General features: G+C 41.2%; 1 protein-coding gene and 1 long non-coding RNA gene across 2 annotated transcripts in view; one reads left to right on the top strand and one right to left on the bottom strand.

The window, feature by feature from the left end:
• The window catches only part of LOC118376469 (zinc finger protein PLAGL2-like), a 54,203-nt gene extending 50,120 nt beyond the window's left edge, over positions 1-4,083 (bottom strand). Inside the window, exon 1 of the mRNA XM_052481603.1 lies at positions 3,864-4,083. The gene's annotated coding sequence lies outside the window, so the exon portion shown is untranslated. The remainder of the gene's footprint in view (positions 1-3,863) is intronic.
• Positions 4,084-20,530: 16,447 nt separating this feature from the next.
• Positions 20,531-23,627, top strand: LOC118372843 (uncharacterized). Its single transcript, XR_008082494.1, has 3 exons — positions 20,531-20,776; positions 21,348-23,328; positions 23,489-23,627. It is a non-coding gene; the product is annotated as an uncharacterized LOC118372843 (long non-coding RNA).
• Positions 23,628-25,585: the final 1,958 nt, after the last annotated feature.

The raw sequence follows: 25,585 nt of genomic DNA, 5'->3' as shown, positions 1-25,585 counted from the left end.
CTCTTCTCTCTGCCATGGCAATGCCATGAAAGAATGTTCTAAAACCTCTTTGAGAATTGAAGGAAAACTGGCTGGATCATGTCCTGAGGGCAGCAACAGCATTCATTCTGAGAACGTTCTCATGTTTCACCAACTCTTGTCTTCGCCAAAATGAAATAACAGGCAGTAGCTTACCCATAACTGAAAGGTTACAATAACAGGCAGTAGCTTACCCATAACTGAAAGGTTACAATAACAGGCAGTAGCTTACCCATAACTGAAAGGTTACAATAACAGGCAGTAGCTTACCCATAACTGAAAGGTTACAATAACAGGCAGTAGCTTACCCATAACTGAAAGGTTACAATAACAGGCAGTAGCTTACCCATAACTGAAAGGTTACAATAACAGCCAGTAGCTTACCCATAACTGAAAGGTTACAATAACAGGCAGTAGCTTACCCATAACTGAAAGGTTACAATAACAGGCAGTAGCTTACCCATAACTGAAAGGTTACAATAACAGGCAGTAGCTTACCCATAACTGAAAGGTTACAATAACAGGCAGTAGCTTACCCATAACTGAAAGGTTACAATAACAGGTATTGAACAGCTTGGAATCAGAAACAAAGCTGACAGAAAAATCTGGGGAGTGACAAACGCTTTAGGAACATAAAACTGTGATATCCAAACATTAAAAACGTCACATCTTAACTGAATCTTAGAATAAGATGATTCCATAACTACATTGATGAAATAAACACAACATAATTGTTTGTGTGATGAATCATGTTGCCCATCGCTATGTTTTGACCCAGACAGATGGGTATCTATCTCTATGTTGGTGGACTGTTCAGCAGCTCTCACTGGGGATCTGTTGGGGAGTGATATTAGCCCTGTGAACATGGCTCTGATGTTATCTCCGTCTCCCTCACCCTCTTCATCCTTTTCCAGTTTTATGGGCTGAGTTGGAGTGACCTAAACAACCACAGGGTTCAACAGTCAACTCGGCTACTGTGTGTGAAACGTTGCGTAACACAAATAAATAATCTTTCCCTTCTCGGTTGACACGCACGCGCACGTGCACACATTTTGAGAGACAGACTGCCACTGATGCCCATGATCCACAGCAGTTCTCAGGCTCCCAATCGGACTGTTTTTCTCATGCTGAGAAAATAACAAATAGAACAATCTTGTTGCTGCCCTGATGCTAACATCCATTCTCACATGAACCCACTGTCCCCACTCCTCGCCACTCCTCTGGATATGTCCCACAATCCCCTTCACCTCCCCAGAAGGTGAAGAAATACAAAGAATAGTATCAGAGATGTTCCTGTTCTCCTGTGGTTAACTGCCATGTGTCCTTTCCGAGGGCTGTCCTTCCCATTAACCCAAATGATGCTCTTTTCTCATGGAAATCAGCCTCATACCCACAGAGGTGAAGGGGATTGTGGGACATTTCCAGAGGAAGAGAGGAGACCTCCCTCCCTCCACCACACACATACACGCAAACACATTTCTCGATCACCAAGGCAAACATGCAGATTGTTGCCTTCCAACCACACGGGCTAAATTCATGTGTAAGGTAATCAGAAGAAGATGTTTGACTATAGTGTTTCCAAATGTTTATCCATAAAAACTTCCCTACTGCTAAAGAAAACGTAGTTATCTTTATCTACATAAACAAGGGTGAGAAAAAAAACTATATATTAAGTCATGTGTAATATGATATTACCAAGTTATTTGTAAGTCATAAACTGTATTTTCCACAAAGAACATGTGTTTCTAAAAGCTGTTAACTTTGAAATGTGTAAATAAACATTTCTGTTCAAATTGTCCTAGTCACAATGGTTAGTTTTGACTATTGGAGAGGGGGGTCGTAGTTAATCTGTTGTGGAGTTACAAATATACTTTTGCAGAAGTAGACTATAGCTACAATATATGTATCTATTCCATATGACTTTGTAGCATACACGTGCATCATGTTACCACGTTTTTTGTAGTTTTTAAAAAACGTTAGTTTGATCTAAGTCTTGCTGTCAAGAATTCTGGTCTTTTTTTGAGGGTTACTCACACAGAAATAATGTGGAAAAACAAACTGCATATGCGTCTCAACTTGTACTTGTACTGTTATTGTCAATAACAAAAGCATTGTCTCGTGACGTTCTCACTTCCATTTCCTTATTATGTGTCTCGAGGCAGTGGAAGTGAGGCCTTGACGGAGGGAGCATGCTCGTGTCAGACCTGCCATGGCGGCGAGGAGGATTTTTTGTTGTTGCCTCCAAGACTTGGTGGTGATTAGTAGAAAGGCTGGGCTAGACATTGGGCTAACTAACCATAAATGTAGCCTACAGTCGGCTGTTTCATTTTTTCAAGGACTCATGTTGTTTATTTAGCATACAATGTTGCCAAATGAAGCAACACTGTTGCCAAATGAAGTAACATTGTAACTAAAGGCTTACTTTATAGCAAGTAAATTAGCCTTACTTTCACGCGGAACGCATAGCCTGTATAGGTCGTCGAACATCCAATAAGCAGTTAGCAGCCTAATAATAAAGTAGACTAGTTTAGTAACGTCAAAATTACTGGAAATACTCAAATTAAACTGGAGTTTCCAAACAGGCACTAAATCACAGGAGTTTCGACATGTTGCTCAATGTTTCAGGCTCCATTCTGTTATTGCAACGTGGGCTGGTCCAATTGATGACAACTAATCAAACAGCGTATCTATCAGCACACAACGTTCTCTGTTGTTACAATGTAATGCACGTAATATTAGACTAATATTTTGATCCTTGACGAAATAATTACAGGAAGTCTTATGTTTGCGTGTATAATCTAGGCTTCATCAAAACACAAAAGTGATCTAAAACACATCCAAATACAAAAATAGGCCTAATGTCTAAAATATTACAAATATTTAATTAGATCATCCACTGCTGACATTCTGCTTCTCCGAATGTGTTTTTTTCTTAGAGCCTAATGTTGTTTGACAAAACAGTTAGAAACGAAATAGCAAAGTTCCACAACAGAACAACAAAACAGCAAAAACAATCACAGATGTATTAGTGTGCATATGAAATTAAATGAGCTGAGCCCCCACATCCATAACATAACCCTGCCCCCTTCCAAAGGGCTATTATTTAGCCCTTACAAGGAACATACAAGGCAAGAGACACAAAAGTCACATAGCCCCTCAATCCGCCAGAAACATCCGATCAGCGACAAAAACAAATGACACAAGCCATTACAGCATGGACGAACAGTCGAAGGAAAACACTGAAATAGTTCTTCACTTCTATAATGTGACGCCTTTTGAGCGCCTAGAAATCAAGCAACAACTTCCACGAATAAGGATACATCGAAAGTGACATGTGTAGGTACTTTTTTTCAGAGTTGTTTACTCTTTCAAATACAACAGGGACGTCCCCTCTTCTATCTCACTCGCTCTGCTGCAGTAGCATGCTCACCATCATAAATATTCGGAAATTGTTTAAAATTCTGCCATAAGCAGAAAACTTGCACCGAACATCAATCATCATTGCCAAAGCCATCATTGACACAATGCATAATGTTTACAACTTCAATGATTTACATTTGTAACACATTTATCGACACAGCTTCGAGCGAAGAGACGATCGGGTAATTAAAAATTAAATACCCCGACGCTTACATACTTCCACAAAATAAGCTAAATTAAAACAAGTCCGATTGCAGAACATCTACAACAGATCCGTGTTAATTAAAATGTCGTGAACATCATTCTATCGATTATCATTGAAGAAAGTTGCTTTAATAATCTGAAATCTTATTAAACAAAACATGCACACATCAGAACGTGCAGCCACATTATGAGATCTTACAAAAAAACGAGCAGTTACCCACCAAAAAGTTTCCAGCGCCGCATTAGTCAATTTCTCATGGAACCCCGGTAACATTCCATCACCGACTTTTCGCAAACCTACCGTGGGAGACCCCACGCCACCTTTCACGGTCTTTCTCCCCTCGATCTTTTGTTTTATTATTTTTTCAAAATTTTTCAATAATTTTTCTATATTCTGGGCCCGAGTTTGTCTGTCTCGCTCTGAGGCTGCAGCAGAGTTAAGGGGCGCGAGCATTGTGGGAGTGTGACGTCAGGCCACTTTCGCAAACTTTTTTACTAGGGACATACAGATTACTCTTTTTGTCGCTAGATTGACTGGTTTTTCCCCAATAACTGTTATGGCAATATATAATTGATTCAACTGCAGTCTACCCTACATAACTAACAGAGATATTTAAACTTTAGACAGACTTAATATGATAATAAATAAATGGGTAAACAAAGCAAGATAAATAAAGCATTTATATTACAATTTCACATGTATCATAATTATAGTCTATATATTATTCTGATCACTAGGCCTATATGTTTGAAGAATATTCATGTTATTTTCGATGTACATTTTATTATAGCCTATTGATTTGGCATTGTTTGTGGTGAATATGATAAGTGAGGCATATGTATTGAATAAAGACGTGTTTTATGTCAAAACACCTATCTCAAATATTTGGACAATATTGCTTAATCAACCATTACACACAGATTATATCCAGAGGAAAGTGTATAGGCCTGTAGGTAGCCTATGTTTGACTAACTAATAGCCTACTTCTGTGCTTTGCAAGTAATCCCACTCATTGCTTTATTCATATTGGTCTGTTTATTCGTTTATGTTTATGTTTTATAATACTGAACGAATCATTTCAAAAAATATATAGAGTTTAAAGTTTGTGTAATTATTCATAATTCATGTAATTTCATAAGTAACTCTTCGAAATATAATTTGAAGTGGCCTATAGATGTTTTAAAATTGTAAAAAAATAAAAATAAAAAAAAGCTTATGAAAATGTTTAAGGGTATGAAATCTCGTCTCATGTAATTTCACAAGTAACTCATTAATTAACTGTGCATGCACACCATCAGACATTATACTAAATTGAGTAGCTAAATTATGATGTATATTTTTTTTTAACATAATGAACACATCAAAACATCTATTATTCTCCAGCAACTTTTCATATTTTAGGGGAGTTAAATTCACTGCTACAAAAATAACACCACACACAGAAGGTCACACACACAGAAGGTCACACACACAGAAGTGCGAGAAATTCAGCTCTTCGCTCAGATGCCATCAGCTCTGGAATGTGTAGTGCGGGTCCCACGTGCGATGCTCTGGTGGTCCCATTTCACCTTGTGTTTTGGGGCGAAAGAATTACTTCCAGGGCGTATCAACCCGTTTCCTCATCACCCCAAACCCCCTCCCCATACGCTTCCAAACCGCGGATGGATGTGTTTGTGTATAAGAGAGAGAGAGAGTAGGGGGTGGGGGAGCAAGTCTTCAATAAGCCTTTGGTTCAATGGAGTGGGGGAAAACACATTTTTGTTGGTAGCCAAGGAAATACCTCCTAACCATATTAGCCTACCTGTTCCAACAGTGTTCACTAATATGGATAATAAGATAATAAATTGCAATGTCAAAGGCAAATTAAAAGTATCAAGACAACGATTCATAATTTGGACTGATAAAAACATCTGATAGTTGGACACCAAATATTCGGGGGGTTGTTGTGAGAAATAGGCTTACGTTGAAAGGGTGGTGTTGATATGTGATGTAATTGGAAAAAATGTTCGGAAGAACTATGTCAAACAACTTTAAATCACTTTTAACTAACTTTTGCGTATTTATGAGCTTTTGAAAACTCAAATGTATAGTTTGTAGGCATGAACCACACTAGTGGCAGATCTGGATAAATACACAGCATAATGAATAGTCTACTGTAGCCTAAACGAATTCATAATTTAAGCAAATATACATGTATTTGAATAAAGTTTTGAAAGTATCGATATAAATATATTTTTGTAACAAATAGCCCATACTTATTTCCAACTCAAACCAACTAATAGCCTATTCTAAATCATCTTTCAACAAGTAGAATGTGAATTGTTCAACACGATCTTCATACCTTCTCGTGGCTTTATAGAAATTACGTTTTTACAGTCATTTGTTCCTGTATGTCTTGTACAAAGTTACCTGTTAGAAAAACATTAGTTTTTAAAAGGTAAGATTAAGAAAGAAGTACTGTGGTAGGGAATATATTTCTTTGTACTCTTTGTGATTAAAGTCGTTGCAGTACTCATATGATGTATATCTCTGATGTTGATGTTTCCCATTAAATATTGGGATTCTTAACCCCTGGAATATTTGAATCTAGGTTAAACTGTTTGGATAGAATTTGGAACGTGGAATCATGGGATGTACTATACAGGAACTATTTATGATTCCCTGTGAATCTGAATTGATTCAACTGAAAAGTCATAATGACATAATAACTTTGATAATAACTATAATAACATCTGTTTCATTTCAGTAAAGTATTGATATTTTATTCATTTGAGGAGGTCCCTTTATGATCCATTTGTATTTTATTTAGTAATCAAACACCTATAGGCAATTCATTATTCTTTTACAATGTTTAAAATGGAGTTTACCAACTTCAACATGAGATTATATTATGGAGGAGTTTATAGTGAGATTTCAGTGTGGATGAAGAAATTCACAACCTACTTTTAGCCTTTTTAAACCTTAAAAAGTAATGGAATAGTATATAACAAACAAACAAAATCACACCAAGAGAGGTTTTAGATTCCAAAACTCTTCTAATTCAAACAATTAAACTTCTCAAATAAATTATAAGAAATTCCATAGTGACAAATCGCTTTATGCTAAACATATGTTACAGTAACATAAACATGTGAATATCCCAGTAAAGTGATTCAACAGTTAATAGGTTCTGATACTTGTAGTTAAAGAAGAGGACAATAGAAAATCTATCCCGCAGCACAACTTTTGACAGGAAGATTTTGAGAGACTGACGTGGGTCAGTCTCTCAAAACACACACACACACACACACACACACACACACACACACACACACACACACACACACACACACACACACACACACACACACACACACACACACACACACACACACACACACACACACACACACACACACACACACACACACACACACATTACACTCTCAGAAAATAACACATTTAAAAACAGAGTGCTGTCTGACACCGTTTGCCCATGTAGGGAAATCCTCTGAAAAGTTTCTATTTGGAACCTCGGGTTCTATCTGACCCGAAAAGACTTCAGGGGTTTTTCTACATGGACAAGTGGTGCCACATAGCACTCTTTGATTTCTAAGTGTGTAGACAGAAACAAGTCTGTTTGTGTATAAAACTAATTGATCCGCTGCTGCTGTTTTACATAACGGTTCCCACATTACTTAGTGAAAATGTTTGTGCTACTTTCCCCTTCAAGACTCTAAATACCGAATAGAAAGTGTAGCCTATAAGAATACATGAGAGAGAGAGAGAGAGAGAGAGAGAGAGAGAGAGATAGAGAGAGAGAGAGAGAGAGTGTGTGTGGGGAGAGGAGGAAGAGAGAAACGATTTCCCAGCAGAACTTGTCTGCTTTCATTATGTGACTGGTTATTTCTTACTGTGTGGTTGGGCCACATTCAGGTTGATTGCTGTTGAGTGGTGGTCTGTCATTTAGAGTTGTAGATCGATTTTAAATTACCCTATGGAACGCCACATAGTCCCTGCCATGGTAGCTAGCTCCTCTTCCTCCCTACTCTCTCCATCCCAGAACTGCTCATACAAACCACCATGAACAACAAGAGTAGAGTGAGTTTCAAAGCAGGGCAGGCACTCCCCAGTCTCAGCCCAGCCTATACCACACACCTAATTAACTCTGATTAAATGTTGGGTCTGGGACGCCATTTTGGGCATTCAGATGCAATGATGACAAGAGACAAGAAAGGGACCTGCCTAAATAAACCCAATAGAGTTGTGGGTCATTGGGAACATATGGATGTGTTTATGGATAAATAGCCATGCAGTAGTCTAATCCCGAACTGTGAGGATCAGTAGTCATGCAGTAGTCATACAGTAGTCTAATCCCAAACTGTGAGGATCAGTAGTCATGCAGTAGTCTAATCCCAAACTGTAAGGATCAGTAGTCATGCAGTCTAATCCCAAACTGTAAGGATCAGTAGTCAGGCAGTAGTCTAATCCCAAACTGTAAGGATCAGTAGTCATGCAGTCTAATCCCAAACTGTAAGGATCAGTAGTCAGGCAGTAGTCTAATCCCAAACTGTAAGGATCAGTAGTCATGCAGTCTAATCCCAAACTGTAAGGATCAGTAGTCATGCAGTAGTCTAATCCCAAACAGTAAGGATCAGTAGCCATACAGTCTAATCCCAAACAGTAAGGATCAGTAGCCATGCAGTCTAATCCCAAACAGTAAGGATCAGTAGCCATACAGTCTAATCCCAAACAGTAAGGATCAGTAGCCATACAGTCTAATCCCAAACAGTAAGGATCAGTAGCCATGCAGTAGTCTAATCCCAAACTATAAGGATCAGTAGCCATACAGTAGTCTAATCCCAAACTGTAAGGATCAGTAGCCATGCAGTAGTCTAATCCCAAACGGTTTCTAGTGTTATCCCAAACTGTAAGGATCAGTAGCCATACAGTAGTCTAATCCCAAACAGTTTCTAGTGTCATCCCAAACTGTAAGGATCAGTAGCCATGCAGTAGTCTAATCCCAAATGGTTTCTAGTGTTATCCCAAACTGTAAGGATCAGTAGCCATGCAGTAGTCTAATCCCAAACGGTTTCTAGTGTTATCCCAAACTGTAAGGATCAGTAGCCATACAGTCTAATCCCAAACGGTTTCTAGTGTTATCCCAAACTGTAAGGATCAGTAGCCATGCAGTAGTCTAATCCCAAACGGTTTCTAGTGTTATCCCAAACTGTAAGGCTCAGTAGCCATGCAGTAGTCTAATCCCAAACGGTTTCTAGTGTTATCCCAAACTGTAAGGATCAGTAGCCATGCAGTAGTCTAATCCCAAACGGTTTCTAGTGTTATCCCAAACTGTAAGGATCAGTAGCCATACAGTCTAATCCCAAACTGTAAGGATCAGTAGTCATGCAGTAGTCTAATCCCAAACTGTAAGGATCAGTAGCCATACAGTCTAATCCCAAACTGTAAGGATCAGTAGCCATACAGTCTAATCCCAAACGGTTTCTAGTGTTATCCCAAACTGTAAGGATCAGTAGCCATACAGTAGTCTAATCCCAAACGGTTTCCAGTGTTATCCCAAACTGTAAGGATCAGTAGCCATGCAGTAGTCTAATCCCAAACGGTTTCTAGTGTTATCCCAAACTGTAAGGATCAGTAGCCATGCAGTCTAATCCCAAACTGTAAGGATCAGTAGCCATACAGTCTAATCCCAAACTGTAAGGATCAGTAGCCATACAGTCTAATCCCAAACGGTTTCTAGTGTTATCCCAAACTGTAAGGATCAGTAGCCATACAGTAGTCTAATCCCAAACGGTTTCCAGTGTTATCCCAAACTGTAAGGATCAGTAGCCATGCAGTAGTCTAATCCCAAACGGTTTCTAGTGTTATCCCAAACTGTAAGGATCAGTAGCCATACAGTCTAATCCCAAACGGTTTCTAGTGTTATCCCAAACTGTAAGGATCAGTAGCCATACAGTCTAATCCCAAACTGTAAGCATCAGTAGCCATACAGTCTAATCCCAAACGGTTTATAGTGTTATCCCAAACTGTAAGGATCAGTAGCCATACAGTCTAATCCCAAACTGTAAGGATCAGTAGCCATACAGTCTAATCCCAAACGGTTTCTAGTGTTATCCCAAACTGTAAGGATCAGTAGCCATACAGTAGTCTAATCCCAAACGGTTTCCAGTGTTATCCCAAACTGTAAGGATCAGTAGCCATGCAGTAGTCTAATCCCAAACGGTTTCTAGTGTTATCCCAAACTGTAAGGCTCAGTAGCCATACAGTCTAATCCCAAACTGTAAGCATCAGTAGCCATACAGTAGTCTAATCCCAAACGGTTTCTAGTGTTATCCCAAACTGTAAGGATCAGTAGCCATACAGTAGTCTAATCCCAAACGGTTTCTAGTGTTATCCCAAACTGTAAGGATCAGTAGCCATACAGTAGTCTAATCCCAAACGGTTTCTTGTGTTATCCCAAACTGTAAGGATCAGTAGCCATACAGTCTAATCCCAAACTGTAAGGATCAGTAGCCATACAGTCTAATCCCAAACTGTAAGGATCAGTAGCCATACAGTAGTCTAATCCCAAACGGTTTCTTGTGTTATCCCAAACTGTAAGGATCAGTAGCCATACAGTCTAATCCCAAACGGTTTCTAGTGTTATCCCAAACTGTAAGGATCTGTAGCCATACAGTCTAATCCCAAACTGTAAGGATCAGTAGCCATACAGTAGTCTAATCCCAAACGGTTTCTTGTGTTATCCCAAACTGTAAGGATCAGTAGCCATGCAGTCTAATCCCAAACTGTAAGGATCAGTAGCCATACAGTCTAATCCCAAACTGTAAGGATCAGTAGCCATACAGTCTAATCCCAAACTGTAAGGTTCAGTAGCCATACAGTAGTCTAATCCCAAACGGTTTCTTGTGTTATCCCAAACTGTAAGGATCAGTAGCCATGCAGTAGTCTAATCCCAAACGGTTTCTTGTGTTATCCCAAACTGTAAGGATCAGTAGCCATGCAGTAGTCTAATCCCAAACTGTAAGGATCAGTAGCCATACAGTAGTCTAATCCCAAACTGTAAGGATCAGTAGCCATGCAGTAGTCTAATCCCAAACGGTTTCTAGTGTTATCCCAAACTGTAAGGATCAGTAGCCATGCAGTAGTCTAATCCCAAATGGTTTCTAGTGTTATCCCAAACTGTAAGGATCAGTAGCCATACAGTAGTCTAATCCCAAACGGTTTCTAGTGTTATCCCAAACTGTAAGGATCAGTAGCCATACAGTCTAATCCCAAACTGTAAGGATCAGTAGCCATACAGTCTAATCCCAAACGGTTTCTAGTGTTATCCCAAACTGTAAGGCTCAGTAGCCATACAGTAGTCTAATCCCAAACGGTTTCTAGTGTTATCCCAAACTGTAAGGATCAGTAGCCATGCAGTAGTCTAATCCCAAACGGTTTCTAGTGTTATCCCAAACTGTAAGGATCAGTAGCCATACAGTCTAATCCCAAACTGTAAGGATCAGTAGCCATACAGTCTAATCCCAAACGGTTTCTTGTGTTATCCCAAACTGTAAGGATCAGTAGCCATACAGTAGTCTAATCCCAAACGGTTTCTAGTGTTATCCCAAACTGTAAGGATCAGTAGCCATGCAGTAGTCTAATCCCAAACGGTTTCTAGTGTTATCCCAAACTGTAAGGATCAGTAGCCATACAGTAGTCTAATCCCAAACGGTTTCTAGTGTTATCCCAAACTGTAAGGATCAGTAGCCATACAGTCTAATCCCAAACTGTAAGGATCAGTAGCCATACAGTAGTCTAATCCCAAACTGTAAGGATCAGTAGCCATACAGTAGTCTAATCCCAAACTGTAAGGATCAGTAGCCATACAGTAGTCTAATCCCAAACTGTAAGGATCAGTAGCCATACAGTCTAATCCCAAACGGTTTCTAGCGTTATCCCAAACTGTAAGGATCAGTAGCCATGCAGTCTAATCCCAAACGGTTTCTAGTGTTATCCCAAACTGTAAGGATCAGTAGCCATGCAGTCTAATCCCAAACGGTTTCTAGTGTTATCCCAAACTGTAAAGATCAGTAGCCATGCAGTCTAATCCCAAACGGTTTCTAGTGTTATCCCAATTGACCTCTTCCTCACATTCTACTTTGAGCTTCTTTCTAAACATCAGCCACATCCCAAACTGGTGGTGTTCCCTTCCCAGGCCCCCTTGCCATCTCAGAATAAAAAGCCAGAAAAACAGGCATCAATGAGTACAATGGCAATTAGTAGGGGACGATTTGTTCCCATCTGGAGTGTATTTCCTCACCAGTGAAATACTCAGCCATCCCTTCGTCTCGGCCCAGAGTACTCGATTGTTGGGAAATTAGTATAGCGTTTTTAATTTTTCTTTTTATGTGTTTGGTATTAAAACAGACGGGTGGTTTATGTTACCAGAGACTGGCGATAAACAGCTAAGACGCATAGCATAACCACGAAAAGAGCCATCACCGCCTGCCAGCGCCAGAGATGTTAGGATACGGTGAGAGGGAAAGTGTCTGGCTCTCTGTCCTTGTACAATGCAAGAAGGATCTGCCATTTGCCCTGGTTGTTCTATCCCACATATTGAGTAAATGTGTTCCCAGCCCTGCTTATGCTTCAATGGATGTGAGAAATGTATTTCCCCAGCTCATATTCATATGTGTTTGATTGCTATGTTTTCGTAAAGAATTCTAATGCTCGGTAATCATGGCTGTGGTCATGTACAGTAAGATAATGTACAATACGTAATGTACAGTAAGATCATGTACACTACATCATGTACAGTAAGAATGAAGACATTGTGTTACACTTTCAGAGAGAGCATAAATAAACAGATTTTGATGAATTTCTTTCCCCTCACCCTTTTCTCCCAAACCTCCCTCAATCACCTGTATCTGGTTGTCACGCCCTGACCATAGAGAGCCATTGTTTCTCTATGGTGAAGTAGGTCAGGACATGAATGGGGGTGATCTAGTTCATTTATTTCTATGTGGTGTTCTAGTTTATTTTCTATGTTGGTGATTCTATATGATTCCCAATTAGAGGCAGATGGTAATCGTTGTCTCTAATTGGGGATCATATTTAAGTAGCTGTTTTTCCCACCTGTGTTTGTGGGATATTGTTTTGTGTTTGTGCATCACTTCATCACATTTCGTTGTTTCTTTATTTTTTGTTTTGTGCTAAGTTTCACTATAATACATCATGTGGAACACAACATCCGCTGAGCCTTGGACACTGGTTCTCAGAATTGTGTTTAGACAATGGTTTTCCAGTGACAGGACAGTAGCATGTTGGCTCATTTGGCTGTGATTCTATAGGGAACGCGTCACTCCCCCCCCAAAAAATCACTTTAATTCAGTGGTAACAATATTCAACAGACACACAAGTTAGGCTAAAGCTGTAATTAGCAACAGTGGAACACTAGCAACTGTACTTTTGTATGGATTCAGACTTCAAACACACACACACACGCATGCACACACACACACACACGCATGCACACACACACACACACACACACACACACACACACACACACACACACACACACACACACACACACACACACACACACACACACACACACACACACACACACACACACACACACACACACACACACACACACACACACACACAACCTGACAAGCCCTTTTGAGTAACACCATCCAATACAATAGAGCCACATACACTTTGTAAGCCACTAAGGGAGACACAAATGAAATTACAGCAATTCAGCTGTAGGTCTCTTCACAAAACATATTTGGTTACACTCAGGAGAGGTGGCAAAATAACTTACTAAATCCCTGTAGAAGTTGACTGTTAAACAGGGTTTGAGACCTTGTTTTAGTAGTGACTGTTAAACAGGGTTTGAGACCTTGTTTTAGGAGTGACTGTTAAACAGGGTTTGAGACCTTGTTTTAGGAGTGACTGTTAAACAGGGTATGAGACCTTGTTTTAGGAGTGACTGTTAAACAGGGTTTGAGACCTTGTTTTAGGAGTGACTGTTAAACAGGGTTTGAGACATTGCTTTAGGAGTGACTGTTAAACAGGGTTTGAGACCTTGTTTTAGGAGTGACTGTTAAACAGGGTTTGAGACCTTGTTTTAGGAGTGACTGTTAAACAGGGTTTGAGACCTTGTTTTAGGAGTGACTGTTAAACAGGGTTTGAGACCTTTTTTTAGGAGTGACCGTTAAACAGGGTTTGAGACCTTGTTTTAGGAGTGACTGTTAAACAGGGTTTGAGACCTTGTTTTAGGAGTGACTGTTAAACAGGGTTTGAGACCTTGTTTTAGGAGTGACTGTTAAACAGGGTTTGAGACCTTGTTTTAGGAGTGACTGTTAAACAGGGTTTGAGACCTTGTTTTAGGAGTGACTGTTAAACAGGGTTTGAGACCTTGTTTTAGGAGTGACTGTTAAACAGGGTTTGAGACCTTGCTTTAGGAGTGACTGTTAAACAGGGTTTGAGACCTTGTTTTGATGTTAGATTGAATGAATGTTACTTCATATGGAAGTGCACACTTTATATTACAAGGCAGAATAAATATGTAATAACGTAGTGGTAGTATGGTAACAAGTAATAGTTACTCACAATGACAACATACCCCTACATTTGTTGAGTTGGCTTGGTAATGACCTAGGTAGGGAGGTATCGTAGGAGAGGTTAGTAGTGACTGAGTACTTTTGATGAGGTGTGGTATCATCAAGAGACAGTCTACACCAGCAGTCTGCAGTAGGTTGATAAGGCAGAAGGGTGGACCCAGTATTGCCTGTCAAACCAGAAATACATCATAACCTTGTCATGCCGCAAGAGGGGAAACCAATCCTGATGTCAGTAAAGTACAACACTGAAATAAGATTCCCTTAAATACCTTTGATCTACCTGGTTTCCTTATCGCTCAGTCTCTTTCCATGCTAGCAATGTAGTGTGTTGTGTGTTGAGCACAAGTATAGCTTTAAAAAAGTATTCAGTCTACATGCTGTCCTCTTTGGTCCTCTGGGGAGTGTTAAAGCAAGGACGGTGTGACATCACTGCTAGTCAGACGGGGGGAAAGGTCAAAGGTCAACCACCTCTTCCATATACGCAGGAGGACATAAGACTCTGTTGGAGAGAGGGGAGCTTCATAGAGACAAGGTAGAGAGAGGGGAGCTTCATAGAGACAAGGTAGAGAGAGGGGAGCTTCATAGAGACAAGGTAGAGAGAGGGGAGCTACATAGAGACAAGGTAGAGAGAGGGGAGCTTCATAGAGACAAGATAGAGAGAGGGGAGCTTCATAGAGATAAGGTAGAGAGAGGGGAGCTTCATAGAGACAAGGAAGAGAGAGGGGAGCTTCATAGAGACAAGGTAGAGAGAGGGGAGCTTCATGGTGACAAGGTAGAGAGAGGGGAGCTTCATAGAGACAAGGTAGAGAGAGGGGAGCTTCATAGAGACAAGGTAGAAAGAGGGGAGCTTCATAGAGACAAGGTAGAGAGAGGAGAGCTTCATAGAGACAAGGTAGAGAGAGGGGAGCTTCATAGAGACAAGGTAGAGAGAGGGGGCTACATAGAGACAAGGTAGAGAGATGGGAGCTTCATAGAGACAAGGTAGAGAGGGGAGCTTCATAGAGACAAGGTAGAGAGAGGTGGCTTCATAGAGACAAGGTAGAGAAAGGGGAGCTTCATAGAGACAAGGTAGAGAGAGGTGGCTTCATAGAGACAAGGTAGAGAGAGGGGAGCTTCATAGAGACAAGGTAGAGAGAGGGGAGCTTCATAGAGACAAGGTAGAGAGAGGGGAGCTTCATAGAGACAAGGTAGAGAGAGTGGTGGCGCCGACAGAGATGGCCGCCTCGCTTCGCGTTCCTAGGAAACTATGCAGTTTTTTGTTTTTTTACGTGTTATTTCTTACATTAGTACCCCAGGTCATCTTGGGTTTCATTACATACAGTCGAGAAGAACTACTGAATATAAGATCAGCGTCAACTCACCATCAGTACGACCAAGAATATGTTTTTCGCGACGCGGATCCTGTGTTCTGCCTTACAAACAGGACAACGGAATGGATCGCATGCAGCGACCCAAAAAACGACTACGAAAAAGAGGGAAACAAAGACTTAATGGACATGTATGCATTGCTTCCAGTCACAATTTGTGGGCTGAGTAAATTTTTTTGATTTAGCAAGTTTTATGAAGAGTCTTCTGGTCAGACTCCGGAGACGGGCACACCGTGCACCACTCCCTAGCATTCTTCTTGCCAATGTCCAGTCTCTAGACAACAAGGTTGATGAAATCCGAGCAAGGGTAGCATTCCAGAGGGACATCAGAGACTGTAACGTTCTTTAGGCTTGATTACCAACAACGACGAGACGGCCTACAGGGAGGAGGTGAGGGCCCTCGGAGTGTGGTGTCAGGAAAATAACCTCACACTCAACGTCAACAAAACTAAGGAGATGATTGTGGACTTCAGGAAACAGCAGAGGGAACACCCCCCTATCCACATCGATGGAACAGTAGTGGAGAGGGTAGCAAGTTTTAAGTTCCTCGGCATACACATCACAGACAATCTGAATTGGTCCACTCACACAGACAGCATCGTGAAGAAGGCGCAGCAGCGCCTCTTTAACCTCAGGAGGCTTAAGAAATTCGGCTTGTCACCAAAAGCACTCACAAACTTCTACAGATGCACAATCGAGAGCATCCTGGCGGGCTGTATCACCGCCTGGTACGGCAACTGCTCCGCCCTCAACCGTAAGGCTCTCCAGCTGGTAGTGAGGTCTGCACAACGCATCACCGGGGGCAAACTACCTGCCCTCCAGGACACCTACACCACCCGATGTTACAGGAAGGCCATAAAGATCATCAAGGACATCAACCACCCGAGCCACTGCCTGTTCACCCCGCTATCATCCAGAAGGCGAGGTCAGTACAGGTGCATCAAAGCTGGGACCGAGAGACTGAAAAACAGCTTCTATCTCAAGGCAATCAGACTGTTAAACAGCCACCACTAACATTGAGTGGCCGCTGCCAACACACTGACACTGACTCAACTCCAGCCACTTTAATAATGGGAATTGATGGGAATGATGTAAATATATCACTAGCCACTTTAAACAATGCTATATAATGTTACTTACCCTACATTATTCATCTCATATGCATACGTATATACTGTACTCTATATCATCGACTGCATCCTTATGTAATACATGTATCACTAGCCACTTTAACTATGTCACTTTGTTTACATACTCATCTCATATGTATATACTGTACTCGATACCATCTACTGTATCTTGCCTATGCTGCTCTGTACCATCACTCATTCATATATCCTTATGTACATATTCTTTATCCCCTTACACTGTGTATAAGACAGTAGTTTAGTTATTGTTAATTAGATTACTTGTTGGTTATTACTGCATTGTCGGAACTAGAAGCACAAGCATTTCGCTACACTCGCATTAACATCTGCTAACCATGTGTATGTGACAAATACATGTGATTTGATTTGATTTGATTTGGTTTGAGAGGGGGCTACATAGAGACAATGTAGAGAGAGGGGGCTACGTAGAGACAAGGTAGAGAGAGGGGAGCTACATAGAGACAAGGTAGAGAGAGGGGGATGGGTAGATCCATAGAAACATAGAAACAGCATAGAAACAGATGGAAAGACATCCACATAAAATGTATTTTTTTAATGCAAATAGATACATAGAGGTTTGCAGATTATGGAAATGTTTCTGTCTTATCGGTGCTCTGCAACCTTACCTGTGGCTTAAAGTTTTGTAAATCTCTCATTTATGAAGCTAAAATAGAGAAATAGTGAGGCTAAAAGAGACAGAGACATAAATATAAATGACAGTCATACGCCGCCCGTCGTCTGTTAATCTATTTCAGTTATCCATCTGAAGGAGGTCTCAGGCTGGGGAGTTGTGTCTCTCTGCATTCTTATCATCACTGTCATCTCTAACAATGAAAAACAGTGTGTGTTCAAGAGATGGGGGTGGAGCGGAGAAAGACAGAGAAAGAGGCCGCGAAGAGACAGAAGAAAACACATGAAAGAGAGACTGAGAAAATACCTTGAATTGCGATGACTGAATTTGAACCTGTAAGAGTGGGCTTTGAGCAGTTTCCTCTCAAGTAATGGGACGAACAGCCAATCCATCAAGTTCCACAACCTGGTAGCAATTGACCAGAGCTCATTACAGCACATATTTCATTTGGTATTCTGCACGGTCACATACATGTCATGGACCTCAATGAGTGAACTACATTCAGAGTAAGAAAAGGTTCACATACATATAGAACAGCAGAAGGATTTTGAGGAAAGTCTGTACCTACATATCTGTGTATCTGGTCTGCATGAGTACGCATATCTGTGTATCTGGTCTGCATGAGTACGCATATCTGTGTATCTGGTCTCTGAGTACAGCATATCTGCATGAGTACACATATCTGTGTGTGTGTGTGTCTGGTCTGCATGAGTATGCATATCTGTGTGTGTGTGTGTGTATCTGGTCTGCATGAATACGCATATCTGTGTGTGTGTATGCGGTCTGCATGAGTACGCATATCTGTGTGTGTATCTGGTCTGCATGAGTACGCATATCTGTGTGTGTGTATGCGGTCTGCATGAATACGCATATCTGTGTATCTGGTCTGCATGAGTACGCATATCTGTGTGTGTGTGTGTGTATCTGGTCTGCATGAATACGCATATCTGTGTGTGTGTATGCGGTCTGCATGAGTACGCATATCTGTGTGTGTGTGTGTGTATCTGGTCTGCATGAATACGCATATCTGTGTGTGTGTATGCGGTCTGCATGAGTATTATATTATACGCATATCTGTGTGTGTGTATGTGGTCTGCATGAGTACACATATCTGTGTGTGTGTATGTGGTCTGCATGAGTATTATATTATACGCATATCTGTGTGTGTGTATGTGGTCTGCATGAGTACACATATCTGTGTGTGTGTATGTGGTCTGCATGAGTACGCATATCGCATATCTGTGTGTGTATGTGGTCTGCATGAGTACGCATATCTGTGTGTGTATGTGGTCTGCATGAGTACACATATCTGTGTGTGTGTGTATGTGGTCTGCATGAGTACGCATATCTGTGTGTGTGTATGCGGTCTGCATGAGTACGCATATCTGTGTGTGTGTATGCGGTCTGCATGAGTACGCATATCTGTGTGTGTGTATGTGGTCTGCATGAGTACGCATATCTGTGTGTGTGTGTATGCGGTCTGCATGAGTACGCATATCTGTGTGTGTGTATGTGGTCTGCATGAGTACGCATATCTGTGTGTGTATGTGGTCTGCATGAGTACGCATATCTGTGTGTGTGTATGCGGTCTGCATGAGTACGCATATCTGTGTGTGTGTGTGTATGTGGTCTGCATGAGTAGGCATATCTGCACATGGTTGCGGAAGAAGGGGGTTGGGAGATGTCACCACTGAACATATCAACTGCTCACGGTTAGTCTGTCTATTATACTGAACAAAAAATGTAAACGCAACATGTAAAGCTTCAGTCCCATGTTTCATGAGCTGAAAAAAAAAGATCTCAGAAATGTTCCATTATGCACAAAAAGCGCATTTCTCTCCAATTTTGTGCAGAAATTTGTTTACATACAGTACCTGTTAGTGAGAATTTCTCCTTTGCCAAGATAATCCATCCACCTGACAGGTGTGGCATATCAAGAAGCTGATTAAACATCATGATCAGTACACAGGTGCACCTTGTGCTGGGAACAATAAAATGCCACTCTAAAATGAGCAGTTGTGTCACAACACAATGCCATAGATGTCTCAAGTTTTGAGGGAGCATGCAATTGGCATTCTGACTGCAGGAATGTCTTCCAGAACTGTTGCCAGAGCATTGAATGTTCATTTTTCTACCATAAGCAGTGTCCAACATCATTTTAGAGAATCTGCCAGTACATCCAGCCGGCCTCACAACCACAGATCACAGGTAACCACACCAGCCCAGGGCCTCCACATCCGGCTTCTTCACCTGCGGGATCATCTGAGACCAGCCACCCAGACAGCTGATGAAACAGGAGTATTTCAGTCTGTAATAAAGCCCTTTTGTGGGGAAAACTCATTCTGATTGGCTGTGGGTGGGCCTATGCCCTCTCAGGCCCACCCATGGCTGCACCCCTGCCCAATCACATGAAATCCATAGATTAGGGCCTAATTGATTCATTTCAATTGACTGATCTCCTTGTATGAACTGTAACTCAGTGAAATAGTGGAAATTGTTGCATGTTGCGTTTATATTTTTGTTCAGTATAACATTTAAAGCGAAAGACACCTCATTAACTTCTGCTGTCTTCTAAATTACAATAATTATAAAACAAGATTAGATTATCACCCAATTAGACCATATGTCTTCATTGACAGCAGTGTTGACAGGGAGGGTTTTTAATGCACAAATATTCAGGCAGACTCTTTCTCTCTTAAACTCTTAAACACACACACAGCACTACACTCTTAGAAAAAGTGCTATCTAGAAACTGAAAGGGTTATTCAGCTGTCCCCATAGGAGAACCCTTTGAAGAACCCTTTTTGGGTTCATGCAGAACCCTTTCCACAAAGGATTCTTACATGGAACCCAAAAATATTCTACGTGGAACAGGAAATGGGTTCAGCTGAAGAATCCTTTTGGAACCGTTTTTTTAAAGAGTTTATGTAATGTGGTTTGAGGCCACACCCAAACAAAGTGTCACTAGTCTATGGATATGGGTTGGTTTTACTTTACACCTACAAATCCTGTGATAATCTCTTCAAACGTTTTTACCAAAGTAGCCCCCCTCCCTCCTCTCTCTTTTCACACATGTGTCTAATGATTCCAAATACCATCGAAGATCATATGAATTTCCAATTCCACATCAATTGAAGTTTTAGTGATGCAGCTGAACAATGAGATCAGCACCTCGGGGGTTAAACTTTTTTTTCAGTATCCAATGCATTCTGGGATGTAGAATGAAGCACAATGGCGGCGAAACTGAATCACTTGCAACTTTTTTGTGGTCTGTTATTTCTTTACAGAAATATTGCTACAAATTAGTCTAACGTTTGCTAAAGAGTTAACGTGTGACGACAATGGCTACATTTTATTTTGTCCTTGCATGGGTAATAACTGTTTTAACTGTCCTTGTAAACATTAACGTTTGCTACTCCGGTGTCTTTTGAATAATGATCTGGTGATGTGTAGGCTATGGTTGTATTTATTTAACGAGGCAAGTCAGTTAAGAACAAATTCTCATTTACAGTGACGGCCTACAACGTCAAGTTTATTTAACTTTGATTTATTCATGTAGATTAATGTATTTATTGCTATCTAGATTTTTTTTTTTTTTTTACATATAAATTATGATTAAACCAGCTAACTTCATAGTTGAAGTTGGTGTAACTATAGCCTAGCCAATTAAAATAATGAATTGCTAATGCCAATTTGGTTCCTCAGGTCGATTTGGAAACCAAGCCGACTCCTTTCTGGGGTCTTTGGCACAATGGCAGTGTGCCGCCACCAAGCTCCTCCAGAATCAAATGTACCTTTTCAAAATCACGTTTCCTTGTGTTGATCTCACCAGTCCGGTCCTTTTAAACCCATGAAGTGATGTGAACAAGTGCACACTTTGGGAGAAATGAGACACAGGAAGGATTCAATCTCACGCTCACAGCTGTGTCCCCCTTTTAACAGGTACATGTCCCCTACAGTGAGTTCTTCCAGCTAGAGGCCCTGACCCACTACCACTGCGTGGTAAGCCTAGAGGACTTGATGAAGCAGCTGGCCCCAACACTCTGGCCTAAGGGCAGCCTACGTAGTCAGCTGTGTAAGACCAGAAGTCCTGCCCCATGAAGGTGAGTGTTGTGATTGAGGTGTAGTCAGAGATGATTACTGAGGACTGTTGTTTAGGTATTGAGCCTAGTTACCAAAAAAATACACTTTGAAACTGGTCAGAGAGATTGTTCCATGACCTAGCATTCAGACAGTCTGTCTTTTTATATCAATTTAAATTCCTTTCTTGTAACTAATTAATTGATTTGGTGGTGTTCATGCCTATGAAAAGACTGCCATGGCACAGTAAAACACTGCCCCCTGGTGGACTGTTACTATAACTGTATTTAACCCACACATCTCTCACACACCATCTACACTAAACAAAAATAGAATTGCAACATGGAAAGTGTTGGTCCCATGTTTCATGAGCTGAAATAAAAGATACCAGGAATGTTCCATGAGCACAAAAAAAACATTTATCTCAAATTTTGTTCACAAATTAGTTTACATACACTACCGTTCAAAGGTTTGGGGAAATTTCCTTCAGACATTAATGTTGTAAATGACTATTGTAGCTGGAAACATCAGATTACAAAAAATGTAATATCTACATAGGCGTACAGAGGCCCATTATCAGCAACCACCACTCCTGTGTTCCAATGGCACGTTGTATTAGCTAATCCAAGTTTATAATTTGAAAAGGATAATAGATCATTAGAAAAACCCTTTTGTAATTATGTTAGCACAGCTGAAAACTGTTCTGATTTAAAGAAGCAATAAAACTGGCCTTTAGACTAGTTCAGTATCTGGAGCGTCAGCATTTGTGGGTTCAATTATAGTCTCAAAATTACCAGAAACAAATGCCTTCTGAAACCTGTCAGTCTATTCTTGTTCTGGGAAATGAAGGCTGTGTACGACTCCCTTCACAGAACAGCGCAAACTGGCTCTAACCAGAATAGAAAGAGGAGTGGGAGGCCCCGGTGCACAACTGAGCAAGAGGACAAATACATTAGTGTCTAGTTTGAGAAACGGACATCTCAGAAGTCCTCAACTGGCAGCTTCATTAAATAGCACCCACAAAACACCAGTCTCAACGTCAACAGTGAAGAGGCGACTCTGGGATGCTGGCCGAAAGGATTCATCACCATGGTCCGGCTGAGGAGACATCAGATCGCCGTTCACACGCAGGGAGAAATGTTCTTCTGTAAATGAGCAACAGCTGTAAAAGCATGCAGGCCTTGAAACACACAGTAGAGTACAGAGAGATGTCCTGGTGCCCTGTCCTGGTGCCCTGTCCTGGTGCCCCAGCTCAGTTCCCTGTGATACAGGAGTATATGGGTCTGCAGCAGTATGTAGTGTAGGAGGGAGGAACAGGAACCAGATCGCTGCTCGGCTGCCCAGGCCATATGTGGACGTACAGCTGAGGATTGGTTCTGGTTGGATGAGCTGGGAATACACACAAATACACACACTCAGTCGATGAGCTGGGAACACACAAATACACACACTCAGTCGATGAGCTGGGAACACACAAATACACACACTCAGTCCGTGTGGCTCAGTCGATGAGCTGGGAACACACAAATACACACACTCAGTCGATGAGCTGGGAACACACAAATACACACACTCAGTCGATGAGCTGGGAACACACAAATACACACACTTGGCCGTTGTGGCTCAGTCGGTAAAGCATGACCATGTGTTATAACCCCCTCACCATGACCATGTGCTTCCCGGATCTAGCTGAGATCCGCCGGGCCCTCAAGCTCTGGGTCAAGAAAACCTCTGCCTGTTCTGTTTACATCGCCACAGTCCCACCTCACTAAGATCCGCTGGGCCCTCAAGCTCTGGGTCAAGAAAACCCACCTCGCTGAGATCCAAAAGTTCTTCCAATAAGGTGAGCTTGGAGTGATCAATTAGATGATGTTCTTTGTCAGTAAAAATAAATACAAATACCCAGTACATCCATTTTTTTTTACAGGTGTTGCGATGTTGGTTAACATGCTTTGTTTGCATACTGCTATATTCAGTGTATCATTGTTTCTGTCCATGCCCAGGTGAAGGTGGTGAGCTTCAAGCCAGACGTGGCTCAGATGGACTTGTACATCTTGTCCTTCTGTAGCTCAGTTGGTAGAGCATGGCGCTTGTAACGCCAGGGTAGTGGGTTCGATTCCCGGGACCACCCATACGTAGAATGTATGCACACATGACTGTAAGTCGCTTTGGATAAAAGCGTCTGCTAAATAGCATATATATTATATATTACATCATAAGCCAGTCTGACCACTTCGTTGGGAATTGTGTGTCCTCCTCTTCCTGCTTTTGTCAAACGAGACCGTGATGTCCATGCCCGGCCGTCGTCTTTCTTCGGGAATGGACTAAGCTGGAAAATTTAACAAGCAAGACGAGCTGTGAAGATTTGCTCTTCCTGGAGAGTCTATGACAAATTGCTTTTAGAATGGCTTTTTAATCTTGGGTGAGGAGGAAGGACATTGCAGTGTAGGAATGTGATCCATACTCACTATTACAGTGATGTGGTGATAAAAATGTTTTTAGTCAACTCTGATCACTGTTCGCGGTGAATAAAGTAAAGCTCCCATTTTGTTTCCGCTAAACCCTTATGCAAAATAATGAATTTGTGTTTACCCTCCACAACACTACTGCTATTAAACAAGCAGTAGCATTATTACACACGCTGTATACATGACATTATTATACTCTTCATAGCATCAACAATCCAGGCTGCATCACATCCGGCAATGATTGGGAGTCCCATAGGGCGGCGCCCAATTGGCCCAGCGCCGCCTGGGGTTTGCCCGGGTAGAACGTCATTGTAAATAAGAATTTGTTCTTAACTGATTTTCCTAGTTAAATAAAGGTTCAATTTAAAAAAAAAAATCAATTTCCGCATTAACTTCTATGCTGCACAACGCATCACCGGGGGCAAACTACCTGCCCTCCAGGACACCTACAGCACCCGATGTCACAGGAAGGCCATAAAGATCATCAAGGACAACAACCACCCCAGCCACTGCCTGTTCACCCCGCTATCATCCAGAAGGCGAGGTCAGTACAGGTGCATCAAAGCTGGGACAGAGAGAAGCTGTTTTTCAGGCTCTCTCAAGGCCATCAGACTGTTAAATAGCCACCACTAACATTGAGGGGCTGCTGCCAACATACTGACTCAAATCTCTAGCCACTTTAACAATTAAAAATTGGATGTAATAAATGTATCACTAGTCACATTAAACAATGCCACTATATAATGTTTACATACCATACATTACTCATTTCATACTGTACTCTATACCATCTATTGCCAATGCCATTCGGCCATCGCTCACTCATATATTCATATGTACATGTTCTTATTCATTCATTTACACTTGTGTGTATAAAGTAGTTGTTGTGAAATTGTTAGATTATTATTACTGCATGGTCGGAACTAGAAGCACAAGCATTTTGCCACACTCGCATTAACATCTGCCAACCATGTGTATGTGACCAATAACATGTTATTTTATTTATAGCCACAGCTATAAACAAGTAACTGCCAAAATACAGGAAACACCAACAACATCTTAATACGCCATGAGTCAGAGCTGCTTCAATGCACCTTGGCATAGATTCTACAAGTGTCTGGAACTCTATTGAAGGTATGTGACACCATTGTCCCATAATTTGGTGTTTTATTGATGGTGGTGGAAAACGCTGTCTCAGGCACCGATCCAGAATCGACCATAAGTGTTCAATTGGGTCGAGATCTGGTGAATGAGATGGATGGCCCTGGCATATGGTTTACATTTTCATCAAACCACTCATGCTCCATTGTCATCCTATGGGGGCGTAGCCAAAACAATGGCCTACCCAGCATTTTTATATATGATTTATATATGTTAATTACTCAGGCACCGCACCTGCTTTCAATATACTTTGTATCCCTCATTTACTCAAGTGTTTCTATTATTTTGGGAGAACAAATTCATAATGACAGCCTAGGAACAGTGGGTGGTTCAGAACAACATATTTTTACCTTGTCAGCAATGGGATTCAATCTCGCAACCTTTCGGGTCACTCGCTCTGACCACTAGGTTACCTGCCACCCCCAACAGCTCACCCTGTTGAACCCTGGGTGGAGAAGACTCCCAGTGTAA

This window comes from Oncorhynchus keta, chromosome 27 (assembly GCF_023373465.1).
Source record: "Oncorhynchus keta strain PuntledgeMale-10-30-2019 chromosome 27, Oket_V2, whole genome shotgun sequence".
NCBI classification, from domain to species: domain Eukaryota; kingdom Metazoa; phylum Chordata; class Actinopteri; order Salmoniformes; family Salmonidae; genus Oncorhynchus; species Oncorhynchus keta.
This window is presented reverse-complemented; position numbering and strand designations above follow the sequence as displayed.